This window comes from Macaca nemestrina, chromosome 8 (assembly GCF_043159975.1).
Source record: "Macaca nemestrina isolate mMacNem1 chromosome 8, mMacNem.hap1, whole genome shotgun sequence".
In the NCBI taxonomy this organism is placed as follows: Eukaryota; Metazoa; Chordata; class Mammalia; order Primates; family Cercopithecidae; genus Macaca; species Macaca nemestrina.
In genome coordinates this window covers 12,223,370-12,246,662 of record NC_092132.1, presented here as the reverse complement: position 1 = coordinate 12,246,662, position 23,293 = coordinate 12,223,370, and the positions used below count along the sequence as shown (strand labels likewise).

Sequence of the window (23,293 nt, the reverse complement as noted above, 5' to 3'; positions counted from 1 at the left end):
AGTGCAGATTCCAGCTCCCAACCTGCTGGCTGTGTGTCCTTGGGCAAGTTGCTTCACTTCTCTGAGCCTCGATTTTCAAATCCACTACTTTGGGATACAAGTATATGCTCTACGGGGTTGTTTTGAGGTTGAAATTATGGGTCATATCTAAAGCAGAGATATGTTTGGTAAATGGCAGCTAAAAATTTACCAAAGCAGGGGCTAGGGTTGGCTAACTCACTGTGCAAGCTTGAGCAAGTACCTTCCTCTGTCTGGGCCAAAGAGTCCTCAAATCTGATGGGGAAAGGGTTGGGCTGAACAGTTTGTCATGGCTCTTTTGCCTCAACCATTTTCCTGCCGTGACTGTACCCAGGACTGGCACAATTGACTAGGGACTTGCTCAGTGCTGCCTGTGGTCTGACCCTTGGTTTCAGGAAAAATAAGAGCTGGCACAGGGGCTTAGCATCCGGTGGTCTCCCTGGCAGGATTTCCGGGGTCACCCACCACATCCTGACCTCACTCCACAGGTGCACCTCTCCCAGTGCGAGGCTGGGGGCTGCCAGGGCTGCCTGCCCTGTGACCCACATAGTCCCCTGCTCTCCTCTAGGGCAGGTGCAGCCACAGGACTATTCTACCTGCTCCCACCCCACCCCCATCTGCTTCTCCTTTCTCTGCACTGCAGAGGAGGGCTGCGGCATACCAGGGGCTCTAGGAGCACTGGCAAGACCTACAGGGGCAGATGGCCAGCTCAGAGAGGGCATGCAACCCCAGCCTTCTTCTCAGGCCTGAGTCCAAGCCAGAGGCCCTCAGGAGCTCCTGGGGAAGAACATGGGATCCTCTTACCTAAGATATTTCAAACGCCTGGAATCCCAGCACGTTGGGAGGCCGAGGCAAGTGGATCACCTGAGGTCAGGAGTTCAAGACCAGCCTGGCCAATGTTGTGAAACCCTGTCTCTACTAAAAATGCAAAAAATTAGCTGGGCGTGGTGGCAGGTGCCTATAATCCTACTTACTCAGGAGGCTGAGGCAGGAGAATCACTTGAACCTGTGAGGTAGAGGCTGCAGTGAGCTGAGATCACATCACAGCACACTCCAGCCTGAGTGACAGAGCAAGGCTCCATCAAGAAAGAAAGGAAAGAAAGAAAAGAAAAGAAAAGAAAAGAAAAGAAAAGAAAAGAAAAGAAAAGAAAAGAAAAATTCCCCAGAAGCTCAATACATAGAACAGATGAAAGCAAGTAGCTGCATGGGGCTGGGGGCTCAGCTCAGCATCTCATCCCTCTACTACTCTTAATAGGATACCTCAATCCTGGGGCGTCATAAAGCATCACTTGAAAAGTAGCAACTCAGCACTCTGACAGGACAAGGGAAAGACTCAGAGAGGGCAAGCAACCTGCTCAAGGTCACACATTAAGTTTGGATGAATGCATGACTCCCTGCCCAGCACTCCATCCCCTGCAGGAGAAGCCATGCCCATCTATCTGTTAACCAGGCTGTGGGCCTGACCCATGTGTCCAGGATCCTGTGTGCTGGCCCCCTCTACCCTTGAGTGCCCAGAAGGGAATCTCATACAGTCTCAGGCTAACAGAGAGGATGGACTTTATGCTAAGACCAAAAGAGGATGGAGATATCCTAGTGTACATTTTAAGGTCGTTTTAAGATATGGAAAGAAGCCAGAATTGAGGCCTGTTTTAATTCCATTCTTTATTAAGTCACTAGACCATTCTTTCATTTGTTTTTGTTTTTGTCTTTCATGGACATAGTCATATGTGACTTCTTGGGTATTCTCATGGAAGGATTGGCAAGAGAAGGTGTTGAGGGCTGTTCACAGCCTACAGTCTCCGTGGCTCACGGCCACATTGACGCAAGGGCCTCAGTGACCCAGACGTGTCAGTACAGTGAGTGGGTGTCTTATGAAGAGCTGTCTGGCACACGGAGGCGGGCAGCAGAGGCCATTCCTGACGTGGCTTTGATACTTCATGGAAATAAAAAGAGCCTCCCCCACCCATTTCTTTCTTTCTAGATAGACTTTCTGTACACAGAGTCCCCCAACACACAGGGATGGTGAGGTGGGGCACCAACCCAGTCAGCCTGTGGCTCTGTTAGACTAGAATATATTTGCTGACAAAACCAGGCTATAAATGGGGTTTGGGCCCAGGCCAGGTCCTGGATACCTCTAGATCCTATAAGCAGACTGGCCTAGCAAACGTTGGCAATGAAGAAAGAGTGGTAAAGACAATTACTTTAATCCTAGCCATTACACAGAATGGGGAAACAATGACTAGGAAACAGGCCTTTTCTTTTCATTTCAAATGTGGATACCTGAGAAAGGCAGGTTTCATCACAGAAGGTGGAGGTAGATGGAAACTTTCATGAACATCCTAAAGGTCACCCAGGCATCTAGGCACAGGGACTATAAAGTCCGTGATTTCTTTACTGCATCGTATTTCCCAGCAAGAGTTACTTTTCCTTTTTATTCATACATGTGAATCACAGCATTACTCATAAACTTATCAGGTAAGATGGGAATCAGCATCTCAGCTGACACAGCATTTGCCAAGACCAACTCCTGATCTGCGATCTCCCCTCACTGTCAGTCACTTGTCGAGGGACATGGACCCCAGAGCCCCACACTCTGCAGCTCCCAGGCATTTGGTCTAATGGGGCTTGGTCTCTCTAAGGAGATCTCCATGATGTTTTTAATTTGCTATTAATGTGCTCCTCTTTTGAGCTCACTGTTCCCTCCTTAGCTCCTCAGGAAAGCCGATTGCCTTGCGGTGGGTCCCAATTCAACGGTTATTTGTGTGACTGCGTGGTGAGTGCCCGTCTCCCCTGCTGAACTATAAGTGCCTTGAGAGCAGCCAGCAGGTTTGTTTTTACTCTCGGCTGGGACTCAGTAGATGCTCCATAGGGAAATAGAAGGGAACAGTTAGAAACAGAAGAAACAGGCTGGGCGTGGTGGCTCATGCCTATAATCCCAGCACTTTAGGAGGCCAAGGCAGGTGGATCATTTGAGGTCAGGAGTTCAAGACCAGCCTGGCCAACATGGCAAAATCCCATCTCTACTAAAAATACAAAAATTAGCTGGGCGTGGTGGGGGATGCTGAAATCTCAGCTACTCGGGAGGCTGAGGCAGGAGAAATGCTTGAATCCAGGAGATGGAGGTTGCAGTGAGCCGAGATTGTGCCACTGAACTTCAACCTGGGTGACAGAGCAAGGCTCCATCTCAAAAGAAAAGAAAAGAAAAGAAAGGAACTGAAGAAACAAGGTGAGCCTAGGAGATCATGGATTCGTGGTGTGCTAGTGAATGTCAAACAATCAATGTTCCAGGGCGAAAAATTCCTAATAGTGTGTGCCAATTTCTGTGGTGTAAATTCTCCCTCCATGCTGACTTCTAGTTTCGGGTGTGACATCTCTGAGGACAGAGTAGGAAAAAGATGTGTGTAATGTGCCTCATAAGTCAGCAGAGGCCGCATCCAGACACGACTGGAGCAAATCAACTCTTTATGGAATCTTTCTCCCGACAAGCATCTGTTTTTGGAACAGTTGCCTACAGGACTCTCTGTTTTCAAAGCAAAAGAGACTCATCTAAGTGGGCATCCACTATGCGGAGGGCCTAAAGCAGATGTTTAAAATACACAGACTCATTTGATGCCCCCAAGAACATACCATTTTATAGACGAGAAAACTGAGTCTCAGAGAGGCTAAGTAACTTGCTCAGGGTCATACAGTTAGTTCAGGGCTGGGGCCAGCATGGGAATCTGAGTCTCGGAGAGGGTGCTCAGGGTTGCGAGGCTTGTTCAGGGCTGGGTCCAGCCTGTAAATCCTTTATCTTTTTACTCCCACTCCTAATTCCTTCAGTAATACCTTCATCCCAGCTTAATGAAACTTTAATTCTAAAAGCAGATGCTCTAAGAGCTGGGACTGCTGGCGAGACCAGAGGAGAATGCACACAGGCCTGGGAGCTGGAGTGCCCACTGCCCCGTGTCTGCAGGCACCCTCGTTCCTGACCATGGCAAAGCTGTCCCTTCTCACTGGACAGTGGTTGTCAACTTTGTCATAAAATCACTGGGATGGGTGGCTCCAGTACTGTGAGGGGGAATTTATCTCAATTGTTTCCCCTAATTTTATCTAATTTTCATTTTCTGCACAGTCTGTCTTTAGAATCCACAGTGGGCCAGTCAACTCCCCCAAGACTGTGGCCAAGTCACTTTCCTCTTTTGGTGTCATTTCGCCTTTCTATAAGTAGTGAAGGGGTCAGCTGGAGGCCTCCCTGTGTCCACCCCAGATTCGTGCCAGCCTGATGAGGCTTTGTGTACAGCAACAGGAGAGGGGGTGCCAGTGCGTATTGAGGAATTACGTGTCCTAGGTGTGTTACATGTACTCTCCACTTGACCTCCACAACTCTCTGGAGTATGCGTCATTACACTGAGGCCTTTTGTCTAACTGGGGAAACCAAGGCCAGAGCATTCACGTATCTTGTTGGAGTTTGCCCAGCTGGAAAGTGCTGGAGGCGGGAGTGGAATCCAGGGGTCTGGCTCTAGAACCTGGCTCCCAGCTACCATGCCCTTAGACCTGAGGAAAGGGATGGAGGGCAGCCTAAAACAGAGCTATCCTTTTTTCTGGCAAGGTTATGGTACTTTCTTGTGTGCTAGAGGGTTATGCATGTCATAGTTATTCAGCAGGTGGATTGATAGGTTTGTGGATAGAGCAGTGTGATAAGAGGTGGGTCCAGACACTCTGGTGCTTAGAACTTGCATTCAGAGGATGCATATTTTGAACCGATTGTCCATGTGGCTTGGAAGGCATGTAGGGGAGAGAGGGGAGGAGTGGGGGGAGGTGGCACATCTGCAAACGGGGACAGGGAACACGTTCAACTCCCAGGGTTAGTGTGAGAATTAAATGAAACTGGCTGCACTGACTACACTTGGTCCCCTCTCTTGTCGCTCCCTGGCTCTATTTCCTTCGCTGCACATACCACAATTTGTCCTTATGCATTTGTTTCTCTAAATGCTTATTGCTCCCAGGGCAACTTTCTTAGGATAGGGTTCTATTATATTCCTCAATGAAAAGCCATGATCTAGCAGGTGCCTGTCACATAATGCAAGCTCAGTTAGTTAGAATGAATGACTGAAGGTATTGTATATAAACTACCTGGCACAGTACAGACAAGAGGTGGTCTGCTTCCAGGGAAACCCGGACCGTCTGAGGTAGTTATTTTGCCCCTAAGCACAAGCCAGCAACAATTCTTACTTTCACCAACCCTCTCTACACACATATACACACCAAGTCCTCCAACCCTGGTTCCAGTCTGCCTGGTGCTAAGGAGGGAAGCATGACTTTGCAAAGCTGTTTGACAGCAAAAGAGAACCACTGAGCCCCCTGACCCCTAAAATTGCTGTCTTAGCTAGAGTTACCATAATCAAATTGGCTCCTCCCTTAGCGGTTCTCAGATAGGAGGAAGTGGTTTGAAAAGGGTGTACTTATTTCCTTCGGAACTTGTAGGGAGATTGAGAGAGGGCGGAAGTTGATCACGTGGTGTGACCTCAAGGGATATTTTATTGCAGGAAGAGAGGGATAGATGGGAGGATGGATAGACAGATAGATGGGCAGATAAATGTACGAACAGGACCCTTGGCTGCTAACAAGAACCAAATGGTTTGGTCTGAAATATGCTGGAAAGTTTGATGGGAATTTTAAGTTTCAGCCTCTCTCAGAGCTGGGAGAAATACATTCTTGATGAATGTCAAATAAAAACTGAAAACCCAGCAGCATCTATTAATTCAGGGCACTGATTTAGGCGCACTAGAATGAATAATTTCTGTCTTTAAGAAGGCTCATTTCCCTTGGAAATACATTGCCAGATTTCACCATTCAGAATGGGGAAGTTTTCTTCCGAAAGTGACTTAGGAAAGTTTTATTCAGAAAGTGACTTTAGTTTGCTGCAATGCAAACCTACCCTTGTCTGTTTCGTTTATATTAGATGGAGGAACAAGAAGAAATACATATTCAGAAAAATGGAGGAGTGCTCCACTCATTGCTTTAGCAGTTTAATCCATCATATGTAGTACTGCTTGTTAATAGCTTTCTGCCTAGGAAATATAAAATGGATATGATATATTTTAATTGTCTGATTTAGAAATGATAGCAACAGCTCCTATGTAGTACCTATTATCTCCTAGGTAGTACATGTAAACTTCTTTCAAACATATAAAGAAACTGGTCTTCTTTTTACAAGGAAAATACTAACACTCAAAGGGGCAAAGAGACTTGCACAGAGTCACAGAGTTTTTTGCTGGCCCCAGAATGTTGACTCAGGTGCGGCTGATTACAGCACAGTCTTTCTATGTTGCCATCTTGCTGCTCTGATCTAGATTCTAGTTCTGTTTAAGGTGAAGGAAACTAATTAGATTTCAATTTGTCTATTCCATAGGTTTTTAACGTTATTATTATACTTTCAGAGCATATTAAGCACTCTTAAATAGAATTCTTCTTCTTCTTTTTTTTTTTTTTTTTTGATAAAATTTCACTCTTGTTGCCCAGGCTGGAGTGCAGTGGCGCAATCTCAGCTCACTGCAACCTGCAACCTCCACCTCTCGGGTCCCCCGAGTAGCTGGGATTACAGGCACCCGCCACCACAGCCAGCTAATTTTTGTATTAAATAGCACTCTTCTGAATGGAGACTATTAGTTGCAACATACTTGCCAGAATTTTGACCTGAGCTTACCTCTCCAGTTTTCAAAGCGCCACAGCCCAGTTTCACAGCTCAGCATCTCATAGCAAACCACAGAATGACAATTTAAAGACAATTTAAAGACCCTCTTCCTAAAGTGAAGAGGGTACTACTTTAAACACAAGCCTCAGCCCTGCATCCGCTTGTTCTCGCTGAGGCTCCCCCAACCCTTTAGAGCCCCTCACTTGCTTCTACCTCCCACCAGCTATGGGACTTGGACAAGCCACCTAACTTCTCTGAGCCTCATTTTCTCAGTTTTCAAAAGCAAATAACAACCACCATCCTATAGGATTGTTCTGAGGATTGCAGAAAAATAACTTTTTATGCATTGCTCCTCCCCAGTCACTCAGGATGGTAGATATCACCTCCTGACACCCCTATGCATAGCCGCAAGTGAGGACATTCTGAGGCCAAAGCTCAGGTCACTTCTTTGACACCAGGCTCTCTCCATATGTACGCACCTAAAAGAATGTGGAGTGTGCCTTTTTCCTTAGAAAATTCCAGTTGTCCTAAATCTCTTCCAACTCTAACATGCTGTTTCCAGAATTTATATACTCCACATGTTTGCCTTTCCTTTGATTCCTCCTTTCCCCCATACACATCCCAGCTGCTCAGATTGTTATTAATTATCTTCGGCATCTTCTTAAAGAAGATGCATACAATCACACTCCAAGTAGCACTATTGCAATCCCTCAACCCACCTGGCTCCATGCACCTTTAGACATCATGACTCCAGCCTGATAGCATTTACTGAGCACCTGCTGTATGCTGAAAGTGGCCTGGGCACTTAGCATATGTCAATTTCTTCACTTTGCCCTATACCTGGGTGCATTATGTACCATCAGTGTCACTTTACAGATGAGAAAATGAAGGCCTGGAGAGGTTTAAATGACTCCCTCAAGGTTGCACAGCTAGGAATTCTGATGGCAAATCCCAATTGTCCTTTGTAAGAAGCCTGCTAAGTGCAAGCCTTTTTGGCAGAATGTTTCCTCTGGCAACATCCTGTCCGTGCTCCTCCAACCCTTCTCTCCACAGAATTATGCATCCAACACCCACTGAGCCACTGCAGTGTGCTGGGCACCAGATTGGGAGCTGGGCTCCTCTCAAGACATTGCCCCACCTGTGCTCAGGGAGCTCCTCTCTGGCTCCAGAAAGTCGACCCCTGCCAACTGTGTGTTGAAGAGGTCCCGAAATCTCTCCCCACCCCGTCTCTGCCACATCCCCCCAAAATACCTTCACACACTGTGCATGACTCCTGTGGGAGCTGTCTGCAGAGGGATGGCTGGGCGCAGAGTCACTGCCTCTCCGTCTGTCAACTGCTGCTGCTCCGGAATAAACAGGCAGCCGGGCCTCTCGCGAGTGTGGAGAAGCAGCCCATGCTACCCAGAAGAACTGCAGTTGCTAAACTGGCCGCATACTTCCTCTGCTAGGAACGAGGAAGGCACAGGGCTTGCAGAAGGGCAGGTTCCTGTTTTCAGTAACCACTCTGAGTAGGCTTCTCTCTGCAAGGACTGGGAAGATAGACGCATTATTAATTTTTTTTACAAAGCACTTGAGAATATGGCCAGCTTCACTCAAGATGCTGGGATTTCAGAAGCTTGGTCTTCTTTCTCTAATTAAAAGGCAAATTGGTGGGGCTGTGAATTTGCTCTTGTGCATCCCTGGAGCTCGCTGGGCCCACAAAGGCTGTGGCTGAGAGTTGCAGCTTCTCTGATTTCGGTTTCCCAATTTTTGCGGCTTCCTTCTGTCACTGCCGAATGGACCCCAGAGCAATGCTTTGAGATTAAAGGAGACTAAAGAGACACAATGACTTGGTGCAATGTGTGGGTCAAGGGAAAAGAATTAGAAAGAACATTATGGGATGGTAGTTGTTTGAATATATAGTGCACAATTGATAATATTGTCCCAGTCTTAAGTTTCTTGGACATGGTAATAATAGTGTGCTTATGTGGGAGAATGTCTAGTTCTTAGGGGACACATGATGACCAAGAGGATGTCTCGTATCATGACAGCTATAGCTTTCAAAGAGTTTCTTAAAAGAAAAGCTGCATCCCTATATCCACAGCTATTATGTTGGCACAAAAGTTATTGTGGTTTCTGCCATAGAAGTAACGGCAAAAACCACAATCATTGTTGCACCAACCTAATACATCTACATCTATATATCAAGACACAGAAAGAGAATGAGAGAGACAGAGAGCAAACGGGAAAAAATGTTAATACTTGGTAAGTCTAGGTGAAGGGGATATAGGTGTGCATTGTTCTACTCTTGCAACTTTTGGGTGAGTTTGATGCTAAAATACATGAGTCTTTATGTTACATATTACAAAACGTATGTTGTATATGTTATACGTTATGTAAATATTGCATATAAAATCTCCCTACTTAAAGTGTGTGGGTATCAAGAGAAACTCAGGTACATGGGGCTTCAGAGCTTATTGATGAAAGAGGTAAAAGTTTCTGCAATGCTGACCCCAAGATAGACTGGAAATTGCTTACTTGAGCTTGGAATGCCAGGTAACCACACTGGGGTGGCCCTCAGACCCCCTCACAGCCCCTGATACCTCACAGAGTGGACAGAGCATCAGAGACTTGACTGATCTGCCCACAATCACACAGCTAGTCCCAAAGAAGAGCCAGGGCCAGAATCTACGGCTGGTGACCCAGGCCCCAGTCCAGTGAGGCCGACACAGCCACCCTGGGACAGTCATTTGGAAACCTCACTCTGTGTAGTTTGCAAAGATGAATCAAAACCCTCAGAGCTGCTTCTAAATTTAGCAGTCAGGCACTCTGCACTAGAGAGATGGTTCCTTAGACAACTTGTGAAAACACCCGCTCGCGAAGAGCATGCTGGGAAGGTACAAAGGAAATATTGCAAAAGACTGAGTGGGCAGTTTGCTTAACAGGTAAGAGGGAACAGGCAGAAATATGCAGAAGTGGAGATTTCCCCCCAAATTCACACAGAGGAGCAACAGAGCTTTGGACTGATAGTCAGAGGTATGAGTTTTGTGATGACTTTTTAATAGACACTTACCAAGCAAGAATCTAGTACAGATGAGGCTCTGAATTTATTCCCTGTCATTTCTTTTGTAAAACTTTATTGAGCAAGGCATATTCCAGGAACTGGGATTTAGCTGTAAAAAAAGATAATAATAATAAAATAATAAACTGCAAAAGCCCTGCCCTTCCCTGTACTTAACTTAAAGGAGACTACAGAGACATGGCAACTTGGTGCAATGTGTGGGTCACGGGAAGAGAACTAGAAAGAACGTTATGGGGTGGCAGTTATTTGAATATATACTACACAGCAGATTCTACTACTTCACATAGGAGGAGTCCTATGGGAAAGATGGAATATGTGACTATCAATTATGGTGACCCACTGAGGAAACTCAGTGGGTTGATGGGACCAAGGGGCCCAGATGTGCTACTTTGCACAGGTGGCCAGTTGTGGGGGGATGGGCTCTCTCTGGAGATATCATTAGGCTGAGAACTGTAGGAGGAAAGCAAGCCAGCTCTGGGACAAGCCAGGGCATGACAGGTGTGCACGCAAGGGACTGCTGGTTTCACACAAGCTTTAAAAGTTTTGGGGAAAGACAATCAGCCCTAAAGATGTTCAAGTCAGAAGCAGAGGCAGACAAGAGAGAGGCCCATAGAGTGGGTTCCTGTTCAACGGGTCCTGTTCACAGGAGAAGCTGCAAAAGAAGGAGAAAGGCAGGATGCAGAACCCTGGAGGTCAGGGCTGCAGGCTCTTCTCTTTTTCCAGTGGGTCATTGGGTGACCAGGGGGCTGTTGCTAACCTCCCCCGACCCCCAGCCCCGGGGTATTTATGACCTCCCTTTGGCCTCCTGGGGTAACTGAGGAAACTCAGTAGGTTTGAGAAAGTGTTCCTCCTACTGGACGCTGTGCTATCCCAAAGCCTGGGCTGTGCCAGAGAAGGGGAATGGAATGCAGGTGTCGGCCCTGGGCCCAACCAGAGAGGGCAGGGCTGAAACCCGATGCCATGCTAGACAGGTTAATCTGACCTTAGGCCTCTGTTTTCAGTAACCCCAAGGGGGTTCTCAGCCTCAGCACTTTGGACATTTTGAATCAGAGCATTCTCTGGGGTGTGTGTGTGTGTGTGTGTGTGTGTGTGTGTGTGTGGGGTGGAGTTGCAGGACTGGCCTGTGCATTGGAGGATATGCCACAGCATCTCTGGACTTGACCCACTAGACGCCAGGAGCACCCCGCACCCCTCCAAGTCGCGACAACCAAAAATGTCCCAGAAATTGTCAAATGTGCCCTAGGGAGCAAAATTACTCCCAGTTGAGAACCACTGGATCATACCCATCCCAAAATAAGACACGTGTGAAGGTTGTTCTTTCCTGGGTTGTAAAGTGCTGCCCTGAGGCCAGTTGGTTTTCCTGCTTTTGTGTGGACTCAGCTTTGCAGCACGTCTGCCTGTGCTCCCTGGTACACATCTCAGAAGCCTGCTGTATAGCAAGGCTCCTTTGGGTGGCTGTGTCACCCATCCTTCCTCTCCGCCATCATGCACATAACCCAAGAAGAGGAAATGGTTTGCGGTCTGTTCAGGAGTCCCAGGGAATTAGGGCTTGGAAACTACAGTCTGGGCAGCCTGTGAGCTGCATCTTAAAGGAGGAGCAGTTTGCTGTCAAGAACTGGGGTGGGAGCATGTGAGCCACGAACTGCCTAAGGAAAATAGAGGAAGAGCAGGAGGTGGACTTCTCACCGCAGAGGCCCAGTCAAGGAGGATTGTATTGTGAGTTCGCTTCCATGTCTTCCCTGCTCCTCCACCACCCTGACCATTCCTCTCCCAGCCATTTTCCACACTGTTCCTCAGTGTTTCACACACCTTTTTCTTCTAATCTATGAAGAAGTCTTGATTCCAAGAATATTGTCATTTATTCAAGCATGCTTTTCATACTCCATACATTCATTCAGTTATTCATTCAACAAACGTTTGTTAGCATTCACTGTGTGCCAGACGCTATGCATGTAACTGGAACATGTGCCAGGCAAGACTAGGCCCTACCCTCAAGGAGCTCAAAGCCAAAAACTCTTTATCCCTGTTTTCCAAGCCCAGCACAAAACAGTGTTCATTACGTATTTGCTGAATTATTTAATTTTGCCAACATCTATTGTAAATTTTGTGTATGTATAACCTATATTCAGAGGACAGATAAGGAGAGAATTCTCAGTTTGTGTATGATGAACGTGTCTCCATCCCTCCCTGCCCTCGGGGAGTTTCTGATCTAGCAGAGGAGACAGACACACAGATCAAAACCCCAGGGTATAAAGAAAGACGTCGGTAGGGAGGGGCCAGGAGAGGAGACCAGGAAACTTCTAGAGCTCCTGGTTTCACACAGGAACTTCATGGCACTGAGGCATGGCGGGGCCACATTAGATTCCATCCCAGCAGCTTGGTCTTCTAGGTCCATGTACTGAGCACAAGAAGCAAAGACAAAAACACGTAGCAGGTGATGCCCCCACCAAGGACGTCAAGTGTAAGCATGGGGTCAGGCCAGGCTCTGCCGCACTGGCCGAATGACACTATCAGGAGGTCAGGCTTTAGGACTCACAGAGACACCCAGTACCATCTGTGTAGGAAGCAGCTGATTTCCAGAGGACTTTGCAAATTAATTAGAATTAGCTATCAGGCCGAGACTAATGGCCATAGGCAAATAACAACAATGCCAGCCATGCATGGATTGAGAATCACTCAGTTAAGTACTAGGCTGTGGTCATCACCTTTATTAAAGTGAAATGTTCCCCTATGTAAAAACTAGCTTTACACGCTTAGCGTTGTCAGGAGCCAGTTGTTATATTTCTCCAACTGGGGGTTGATGGGTTTCCCAAGGGAAGCAATAAAAAGCCACTTCTCCAGCTTCAGGTCTCAGAGGAGTTCCAGGTTCTAGGAGGTGAAGAGCTCCTAAGGCAATTCAGCATCATGCGGTAGACGTGATGTTGAAGTCCCATGCTGGGTCAGAGTCACAGCTTGATGCAGTATGAGCAGATTTCCATTCCTACTTCATAGCTTGATTTGTTTTCCTCTTTCAACATAAATATTCAAAAGTTTGGAAGAAGGAAAAGGCAGTCTTGGGAACTAGAAAGCTTTCTATCGATGGAGAAAACCAAGTGTAAACTAGAGAAGTTCAATACCACTGACTGAATGCAAGGCATGACACTTGGTGCTATAAAACTGTTGATGGGATTCCCATATCAAACCATATGACCTTCAAGATCACGTGCAAGATAGAAGTTCTCGAGAGTAAAATTTTGCCCCCTCTATGGCTGGATGAGTGCTGACCCACTCATACAATAATTTATTTAATAACAGTTTTTTGAACCCCTTCTATGTGTTAGGCATTGCTCTGGGTACGGAGTTAGAGAAATAAATGAGTAAAGTCATAGAAGGGAATTGAGGGCATGGGAACAGTAAGAGGAACTCTCCCCTTAGAATGGTGACATTTGAAATGAGTCCAGAGTGACTCTGATATGAAAATCAAGAGGAAAAAACACCAGGCAAAGGACATAACAGATACAAAGGTTTGGGGCTGGAAATTCTTGTGTTCAAGGAGCAGACAGAAAGGAAAGGGAATGAATTTTGGGGAAATGCAACTTGGCTCTTGCTTATATTATGTATTTAGTCTTTCAACTCACTCTATGTATCTAGACATCACCTGAAGAAACTGGTGCTGATAGGGCTTAACTTAGTTGCCTCCAGTCACCCAGCTGATGAGTGACACCACTGGGCCTAGGCTCATGAGCTCTAGAAGTAGGAAATTTGCTGTCACTATTTCACTAGCCTCCCATTGGGTCTTCCCACATCCCACCTCTCCCCGCCAATGCTCCCTTCCCATCCTCTTTCAGCCCTGTGTCTCCAAATAAGACTCAGGCCCTGCAGTCATCCTCCTCAAGCAGCTGCCCCAAACTCAGGACCATCTTCATCCTTTTCCCACAGGATCCACTTCACCCCTTTCCTGGCATTCAAAGCTCATCAACCTGTTCTCCACCCTCCTTATCAGCCCCATGGCAATGTCAGCACTTAAGGCCTCCATGCCCCACTCACCATAGGAACTCCCCTACCACTGTGCACTGTAGATAAGCCCCTCACCTCTTCCTCATGCGCTTCACCACTGCCCTTCCTCTCCTGTGTGGATGCCTTTCCCCCTGCAAGGGCATGGGGCAGGTCCCTTCAGGGCCAACCCAGAGCTAACCTTGTCCATGCATCTTCCCAGATGCCTCTCAGCCAACAATGATTGCTCCCTCTCAGAAGGCCCCTTGGTGTTTTATCTGTATCATTGGAATGCGACACATTGCATATTGGAGTAATGAGCAAGAGAGGATTTGAGGTACTTAGGAGTTGTGTGATCTTGTGGGGCTTTCTGATTCTTTCTCTCAGCCTAGTGATGTTTCTGATACTACTTTATCATGAGAATCCATACATCATAATGTGTACAGCCCACCTGGTCCAGTGCAAGGCACATAGGAGGGGACCACCAGATAGAGGTGCTTTTCTTTCCTTTCAAATTGGAGCCTGAGCTTGGGAAGGCAGGAGTATGTCTAACCATGACCACGTAGCCTAGCACAGAGGTTATCCCCAAAGATGTGATCCATAGCTATCCCTCAATAAAAGAATAAATGAAGGTTGTGCCTTTTGAATTAAAGTACATACACTGTAAATGGTGACTTTTCACCTCTGGGGAAGACAGTAAGCTAACTATGAAAACCATCTGTGGGGAGAGCAGACCCTATTGTTTCTCTGGAGATAAAAGTTTATGTTTCTGGAACATCTCCAAAGTTGGATCAGTGGTCCATCTGGATGAGCTGATTTCTCCAGCTGGAGTGGAGCCTAAATGTATATGTCATCAGAATCTTCGGGAGGTCTTTTGGCACTAACAATATTCTCAGGAAGAAGAAGGAAAAAAAAAAAAAAGTAGCCGCTTTTTGTCCACCACAGCTGTCTGCTGCAAAGAGCTGCATGGATATGTTGATTCGTTCAAGCTGTTCTCTTCTGTTATTGCTCAACCTAGACCCACATCGGGGGAGACCTTACTGTTCTTAGCCATGCAAGGGTTGATGAAGAGGTCAGCAATGTTCCCAGAGGTTGGGAAGTTCTCTGCTCAACCTAGCCTCCACATCGAGGGAGACCTTACTGTTCTTAGCCTTGCAAGGGTTGATGAAGAGGTCAGCAATGTTCCCAGAGGTTGGGAAGTTCTCTGAGCAGGACCCAATTTCAGTTGGTTGCAACGTTGCTTTCTTTGCTCACTTCCTGTGGCTGCGCTCCTGTGTAAGCCTTCCTGCTTCCGGTGGATTGTCACACAGGCCCCACTCAAGAGAACACTGCTCCAATGGAAACGTAGAGGAGGAAACAGGCATCTCATTTCTAAGCAAAGAGGAATCTAGCCAGGAATGTTGAAATGTATTTTATCTTCCCTTGGTGCCAATTTAGAGTCTATCTTCTATAAAGGGCACAGAGATCCTTGTGAACTCTGTTTAAGGACACAGACAAAAGACAAAGTCTTCCCATGTATATGATGTATGGTATAGGGTGTACGGTGTGTGGTGTTGGTGGTGTTGGGTGTTGTTAGGCCCCATGAAGGGAATTGTTTCAAGGGTGTCTCATAACACCAACCTTCCCTATTTTTTCTATTGGTCTGACTTTCAAAAACTATAAGTTCCAAGAAGGCAGGGAGTATATCTGTTTGGCCAGTTATTGACAGCTAGCTTTGGCACTTTGCATGCCTGAGGCAACCAGCAAAGGTCCACTGGAAAGAAGGAGGGAAAGAAGGGAGAGAGGGCAGGAGAGACAGGGAGCAAGTTAAGAAGAAAATCTTTCTCTCCCATAGATTGCAAACTTTCTTAAGGCCTTAATCATTTCTGATTCCCTGCAGCATTGGGCAGATAGGAGGAGCTCACAGATGCCCATGGAATTATCTTGATGATCGACTAGCTTGCTGCAGCAGAGCAGGCTGTGGGCCCTGGGAAAGTAGAAACAGCAGCTGGACATTGAGTGATAAGGCCTTTGTGGCTAGCTTCCCCACATCACCGGAGTCAGGCCTCTTAAACACTCTGCCCTGGCATTTTCATCTCCTAAACAACAATGCTAAGAAACCTTGCCCAACCACTTCTAAGTGTGCTTGAACAGCACAAAATGAGGGTAGGATCTGTAACAGCATTATTGTGACTTTTATGAAGGTTTATTATTAAGGTTTCCTCTACTGTTCTCATTCTATGATGCCTTAATACTTTCATGACATACACTGTTTTCTAATGATAAGTTTCTCTCATTGTTATCAAAAGAAAAACTCGAAACTAGCCTTGATGTAATTTAAAACAGTGTCATCCAGTTATAACCGACTGGATGGGTGTGAAATCATATGTCAGCACTGGCTTCGGTGCTCACTGAGCCACAACTAATTACACTTAGTCGAGTGGGGCAGCCATGGAGGGAAAGCAATGAGTAGGCAGGCCTAGTTGCTATAGAAATAGTTCTGGCCAAAACAACATTTCAATCCCAAAAGCCATTTTTAGACTAGAAAATTTTATTTTTGTTTAAGTAGCAATAATAAATAATTATAACCTGTAAAGCATGGTACAGATGTCAGTTATCATTATTTATTATTGCTAATACTTTATGACCTGTAAAGCACTATACAGTTGTCAGTTATCAAGTATTTTTTGAACTTGTTACTTAATTTTCACAAGAACTCTTTGAAATAGCAAAGAGTTGAAATATCAAATAGTTTGAAATATCAAATATCAAAGCAGTTTTAACAACTGCTACTACTACTTATTGTAAACTTGAAACATGTAAGCAATTTACATGTTATCAATTCATCTTAACAAATGAATGAGGTAAATATTCTCATCCTTATTTTATATTAGGGGAAACTAAGGCACTGGGACTTTAAATAGTTTTCCTAAGAACACATAGCTGGTTAGAGGGGGTGTTGGACTTGAACCTGGGCTGATGGACCCCATGGCCTACGCTCTTGATGCCACATATCACATACCCACTTTACAGATGAGGAAATGGAGACCCAGAGAGTTAAGCCAATTACTAAGTTGTCAGTGCAAGATTCAGTAAGATTTCTTCAACCTGAAAGCCCATGGTCTCTATTGTTTTCTGCATCTCTTTAAAATAATAATAATTAGTTTATTTGAAGAGGATTCATAGAGGATAATGTTGGAATTGTGTGATGTGGGTTCCAGAAACTAAGCAGGCTCAGGGACCCATGTGTGCCCTTCTCATCCAGTGCCCTGCTGCCCTGTCCAGGTTCTAGTGAAGCCACCACCTCCTCAGATGGTCCGTCTGCACCCAGTGGTTCGCAGTTTTCCCCCGGCTCCTCTATCTCTGCACGGAGCCACCTCAGTCACTCAGCCCAGGCCGTACCTTCTGTGGCGCTGTCCTCTGAGAGGCGACCCTGATCCCTCCCAGGCACCTTCTATGCCATTCCCTCTGCTGTGTTCATGAGGCCATTCCCACCCATCAGCATCTCAGAACTTTCTGCACGCACTGTGTTTTCTAGGGCAGGCATGGCGAGTCCTTTCTGCTGGTCAAGAGCTGGCCCATGGCATTTACTGGAGGAAGGAGGGAGAAAGCAAAGAAAGGAGGGAAGAAATGGAGAGAGAGAGGCAGTCTAGGGGCTACTGGAAGGAAAATAGAAAGAGATTTTGCCTCTGTCTAGGCAGTCCCCACTGCTCTAGCTCTTCTCCTGGGCCCTGAAACAAAGCTGCAATAATAAATGACTAGAAAGAAGCAGTCAGGGTCTTTTACAAGCTATAATGATGAAATTGTTTTTAAAAGGAAACATATGCCCATGTGTATGTATGAAGTGCTCATTGACAATGGAAGGGAGGCTCAGGAGCCTGCATTTTAAATTCTCTTTGAAATAAGAGGGCAGCCATTGCCTCGGCTATCACTCATGGTGTCACTTTTAAAGTGTGACACCTTTGCCTGGGAAATCAGAAATTTTCAAGTGCCAAGCATTTAAATGGCTTCTGACAGCCAGAAGGTGACAGAGGCAATTAGACTTCATGTTTGTAACAGATGGAAAAAGGCATTTTGTCAAGTCTGCAAGACCTGTAGGAAAATATGACAGGTGCTGGCTCTGAACTAAAGAGACAAAGCCAAGGCTCAGGTCCTCTCCATTTCCCAGCAGAAGTGCCTGGGAGAGACCCCTTAGAGGGCTCCCCCACAGGGGCCTGGGAAGGCCTCCACACTGTGCCTCCACAGGCAAGGGGGACAGTTCTACAGCTAGACCACATGGACGGCAGTGTCTGTCAAAGATGTCTGTAGAAGGCAGGTTGAGTGCAGATTCTGTTTGGCACATAGAGGGTGGGTAGTGTTGTGGCTTTGGAGACAAATAGCCTGAATCCAATTCCCCAGCAGTGGGTGATTTGGGACAAAGTCATTTACCCTCTCTGAGCCTCACTCTTTAATAAAAGAGGCATAGTCGTGTCTTCCTGCTTCAGAGGTTTAGTGAGCACAAACTGAGAACAGCATGTAAAGTGCTTGGAGCACACCAGCTCCCCGTTACTTTTTGGTACTTTTCTTCTCTTTCCTCCATGTGTAGACACAGCTGGTGGGTGATTTAAACTTGCAAGTATAAAAATATACCAAGGTACAATCTCTCTGTAGGACAGGTTAGCAGTCCATTGTAAAAAAAAAAAAAAAAAAAAAGGTTTTTGTATTGTAAAATATCTATCTATAGAATGCAAGGCAGAACTCGTGAACCTTGCACTAGGCAAGGGTTTCTTAGATAAGACACCAAACCTCAGGCAGCAAAAGAAAAAATAGATACATCGGATTTCATCACAATTTTAAAAATTCTGTGCTGCAAAAGATGCCACAAAGAAAGTGAAAAGAAAATCCACATAATGGGAGAAAATATTTGCAAATTATGTATCTAATAAGGGACTTGTACCAAGAAAACATAAAGAATACTTACAACTCAATAACGAAAAGACAAATAACTCAATCTGAAAATAAGCAAAGGATCTGAATAGACGTTTCTCCAAAGAAGATGTACAAATGGGCCCATAAGCACAGCAAAAGATTCTTAACACTATCAGTCAGTCATCAGCAAAATGCAAATTAAACCCATAATGAGACATTAACTCACACACAGTAGGATGCCTATAATAATAACAATTTTTAAAAATCAGATGGTGTTACTGAGGATATGAAGAAGTAAAAGCATTCTTTTATTGCTAGTGGGAATATAAAATAATGCAGCCACTTTGACAAACAGTTTGGCAACTTCTCAGAAGGTTAAACACAGAGTTTTCATGTGACCTAGCAATTCCACCCCTACATGTGCATTCAAGAGACGTGAAAACATGCATCCATATAAGAACTTGTATATGACTGTTCACAACAGCATTATTCATAACTGGCAAAAAGTAGAAACAACCCAAATGTTTACCAGCCAATGAATAATGGTTTCTCTATACAATTAAGTATAATTCAGCAATGAAAATAAACATAGTACTAATACCTGCTATAATACAGGTGAAATAAAAGAAGCCAGACACAGAAGGCTACATATTATATGATTCCATTTATATGAAATGTCCAGAATAGGCAAATCTATAGAGACAGAAAGTAGATTAGTGATGGCCTGGGGCTGGGAGTGAGGGTGGAGAATGAGGAATGACTGCTAATGGGTACAGGATTTCTTGTGGGATAATGAAAATGTTCTAAAATTAGATGTGGTGATGATTGCACAACTCTGTGACTATAACTAAAAACGATTGAATTAAGTGGGTGAATTCTGTAGTATGTCAATTATATCACAATAACACAATTTCCTAAAGTTAGCTATAGATACCAAGAATCGTAGCTTAAAATACTAGGTAAATGTTTATCATACAACAAAAAACATTCTTCTTTAATACAGATGTTCATGTGGCAGCTATTTAATGAGAAACTATTAAAATGCCATGGAAACAACTCATTTAATACATTTTTATTATCTTATTGATGGAAAAAAAAACTATACCTTTTGACCCAGTAATGCCTTTGCATAAGGAAATCATCATGGATATATGAATAGATTTAGCTATAAAGATGTACATTGCAGTATTGTCTGTAACATCATAAAGCCTGAAACAACAACTATCATTTATTAAATATTTACAGTTTGTAATGCACCATACCGTTACAGAAAACTTTCTCATTTCTTTAGTACAACAATCCAATGGGGAAGCTCTCAATATTGTTATATTCCTTACAGATGAAGAAAGTCTCAAATCAAACATCTGCAAATCAGAACTGGGATTTGTATCCAAGTCTATCATATTCCATGGCCTGCAGGTGCCCCTAACCTGTCTATAACATTCTCCCTAATAACCTAAAATCCTAAATTTAATTAGCATGCTGGCATTGAAAACAATCTTGTAAATAAATAAGTAATGATACATAATGATGTAGACAATGGATTGTTAGGGGGGAAAGACAGGCTCAAAAACAATATGCTCTCTGTATTTCCTGAATACATGTGTATACACACACACACACACACACACACGGAAGAGACATGCTGGAAGCTAATAGCATGTAACAGTGGTTTTCTTTGATTGCGAGGATTATGTGTAATTTTAATTTTCTCTGTTTTGTTCACCTGTATTTTCTATTTGGGGACTGCTATTTTTGCTTTAAAAATTGCAAAGGGCGTTCTGTTTCCTCTTTAAATAAGCTAAGGTCGCACTGATGGATGTAGAGCAGTATATGACCGTCTTTTTCTAGAGTACGAAAACTATTGCATTTGTGCCGATCTGTGAAGAGAGCAAGGCTTATTGCTGGACCTCTTCTCTCAGCCAGAACCACCCCCTTCCTCCCTCAGGGTTTGAGGATTCTCATTTCTTCCCACCTCTTATTGTCCCTGCAAAGGTTTTCTAAATGGACTTGGCCACGTCACTTGTCCACTGACGTGCTTACACGATAAGCTGTAATGAGTGCTTCCGTCTTGACAAGGATCAGTTATATTTTAGTGTGGAATTCATCTTTTAAATGTAATTTAAATTTTTTCTAATTAAAAATTTAACATTAATTCATTGGAGACAAGTTAGAATATTCTGAAAAGCATAAAAAGCCAATAGAACTCCTCCATCATTCACTCACCTTGAATTGTTAGAAGGCTCTGTGGATTGATGAAGTCAGACTGTTCAAATAAACCCGGTGGGGCCAGGCAGCAGGAGGTGCCCTGGGACTGGATGCCTCCTCCAGCTGTTGAAACAACATGGCATCATGGGAAACAAAAACCTGGGGCCAGAAAGCCTGGGTCTTAACCTCTTTCACCTGCTACTAGCAGGTTTTTAAACTTCTTAGACACTGTTTCTTGAGTGTACCCCAAATTCTTCTTGAAATGAAGTGGGCCATACACAAAAGAATGATTAAGAAAGTACTGTTTTCAGTAATATTGGTTCTTCCTACTTCCTAGGATGGTAGTGGGAGTTTAAAGGAGCCAATAGAGGCGAGAGCTCTGTCTTAAGCAGAATGCAGCACAGTTGTACATGGGAATCAAAGCAACTTGGGATAGACTTTCTCTTGTCTCACGAGGACTTTTCAGTCTGCAGATGTGACATGGTGTGTTTTTGAGCCTTATGGCAATCCTGTGATGGAGAAGCTAAACTCCCCTCCTGCTCCTCCTCCTCCTCCTCTTGCTGTCCCAGCCACCCTTGCAAAAACCTTGCCTATGAGTCGCCATCCACCAGCCACTCATGAATGGAATGGAAAATAAGGGTCTGCAATGTGCTTAGTGATTGCTGTTTTCTCGGATAGGTAGCACAGTTTGGGGGAAACGAAATCTTTATAATTCTAGCCCTGCTACTGATCAATTATATGACCTTGGAAAAATTACCTACCCACTCCAGACCTCAGTCTCTCTATCTGTAAAATAGGGATTATAATATTACACTTAGAGGGTTGTTTTAGAGATCATGAGAGAAAACGTGAATAAATGACATGGCCCTTAGAAGGTGCCTTATAAATGTTTAAGTCTTTTCTGCTTTCCCTTAAGTAAACACACACACATGCACTTTTTATACAAGAAAGAAGGAATAGCATTCACTAGGCCTCCTTCAAATCCTACATTTCAGATTGTCCCCTAGATCATGACTTTACCAACAGGTAGTTTTGATGCCTTTTAGGAAATCAAGAGTGAAACCTTAGCGTGATGTTCAAAGGACATTGACCAAGGGTTAAGCTACCATCTCCCTTTCTCACCCAAATTCCACGGGCTTTCACCAAGTGAAACCAAGAACTTCTGATTCTAAGAAGAAAAGAGAAGTGCAATCTTTTGCCCTAAGACTGGGATTTCAAGATGAAAGTTGTATTAATTATCATCCTTCTCATGTAAGTTTTGCCAAAACTGAAGTATTACAAATTAGAGTAAAACTCAGGCTTTTAGGGATCAAGAAAAGAAGATGATTTTAGTGTAGAAAACACGCAAGAGAATACAAATATAAACTCAGATGTTACAAAAAAGTCCATCTGTGCTTTAGCTTCCAGAGCTCTCTCCCTAAGCTGTCCTGGCTGCTCAATAGCATGCCGCAATTAAGCTGGCCTACGACACCTTGGTGGCACCTTCCAGGTGTGGGTGAGTTCCCAGGAGAGGTCAGTGCGAGGGCGGAGACATGGCGCTCTGGGTCACACACTACCCCTTTATCCTTAGACCTTACAAGTCACCAATGGACTCCCTGCCTCAGATGCTCACTGCTCCAGTCCCTCCCACAGTCAACTGGCTGAGCCACCATCCTGCCATTCATTCCAGTTCTCTTCTGTTCCACATATGGTGTTCCACACTTTGTGCTGGGCTCTGGGGATAGAGGAATAACTACCTCCCAACACCCGCCGTCAGAAGCTTACATTCAGGAGGTGCTGATGCTCCATCCTTTACTGAGGGCCTGCTGAGCACGACCAACCATTTTCAGCACTGAGAATGCAAAGACAAAGAATCCAGTGACAGGAAATTCCCAAGCCTTTTCTGTCATACCTCATTTAAAAGGTTTTATGGATTCCTCGTTGCCCATTGCCTGAAGGATACCTGCTCTGTGTCCCAGGGTTGGTGCCTTCTAAATCACATCTCTTACTTAGTCTGGGATTTAATGACTTCTGAAGTTTACTTCTCACCACACTTCTATGGAAATTCTTCTCTTCATTTAGAAGTCACTGGTCCATCTGCCTGCCATTCATTCATTTCTTCACTCCCTCACTCATACAGTCATTCATTCACTCATGCAATACTTATTTTGAGTTCCAGGCCCTGTCCTGGGGCTGCTGGGTTACTTAGGACCCAGCTCCTATCTATAACTCCTTTGGGTAATCAGCCTCTGACCCCACTGCCATCCCTGCCCACTCCCCCTCAGAATGGTCACCCACCCTGCTTCTCCCATTCCTTTCCTCTCATAGAGATCCACTCAAGTCCTAGTGATTCTCTGCAGCTTCCTCTGGGCCACCCTAGTGCCCAGAAATCCCTCCTTCCCCTGAATCCCCAAAGCACAAGAATTCTTGGCTCACTCCTGCTGATTACTGCACAGAGCTCATCTGGAGGCCACCAGTATGTATGTCCTGCTGGA

The 23,293-nt window shown here is 44.9% G+C and overlaps 2 protein-coding genes across 7 annotated transcripts in view; one reads left to right on the top strand and one right to left on the bottom strand.

Moving 5' to 3' along the window:
* LOC105492833 (thyroglobulin) overlaps positions 1-23,293 on the top strand; it is a 273,233-nt gene that overhangs the window by 201,291 nt on the left and 48,649 nt on the right. The window lies entirely within an intron of this gene.
* LOC105492831 (Src like adaptor) overlaps positions 1-23,293 on the bottom strand; it is a 66,193-nt gene that overhangs the window by 30,012 nt on the left and 12,888 nt on the right. For 2 of the 5 annotated variants that reach the window (XM_071067806.1, XM_071067811.1), the window contains exons 3-5: positions 20,838-20,942; positions 9,744-9,843; positions 7,943-8,220 (exon numbers count right to left, since the gene is read on the bottom strand). The gene's annotated coding sequence lies outside the window, so the exon portion shown is untranslated. The remainder of the gene's footprint in view (positions 1-7,942; positions 8,221-9,743; positions 9,844-20,837; positions 20,943-23,293) is intronic. The other 3 variants (XM_071067807.1, XM_071067808.1, XM_071067809.1) reach the window with 3 other exon arrangements.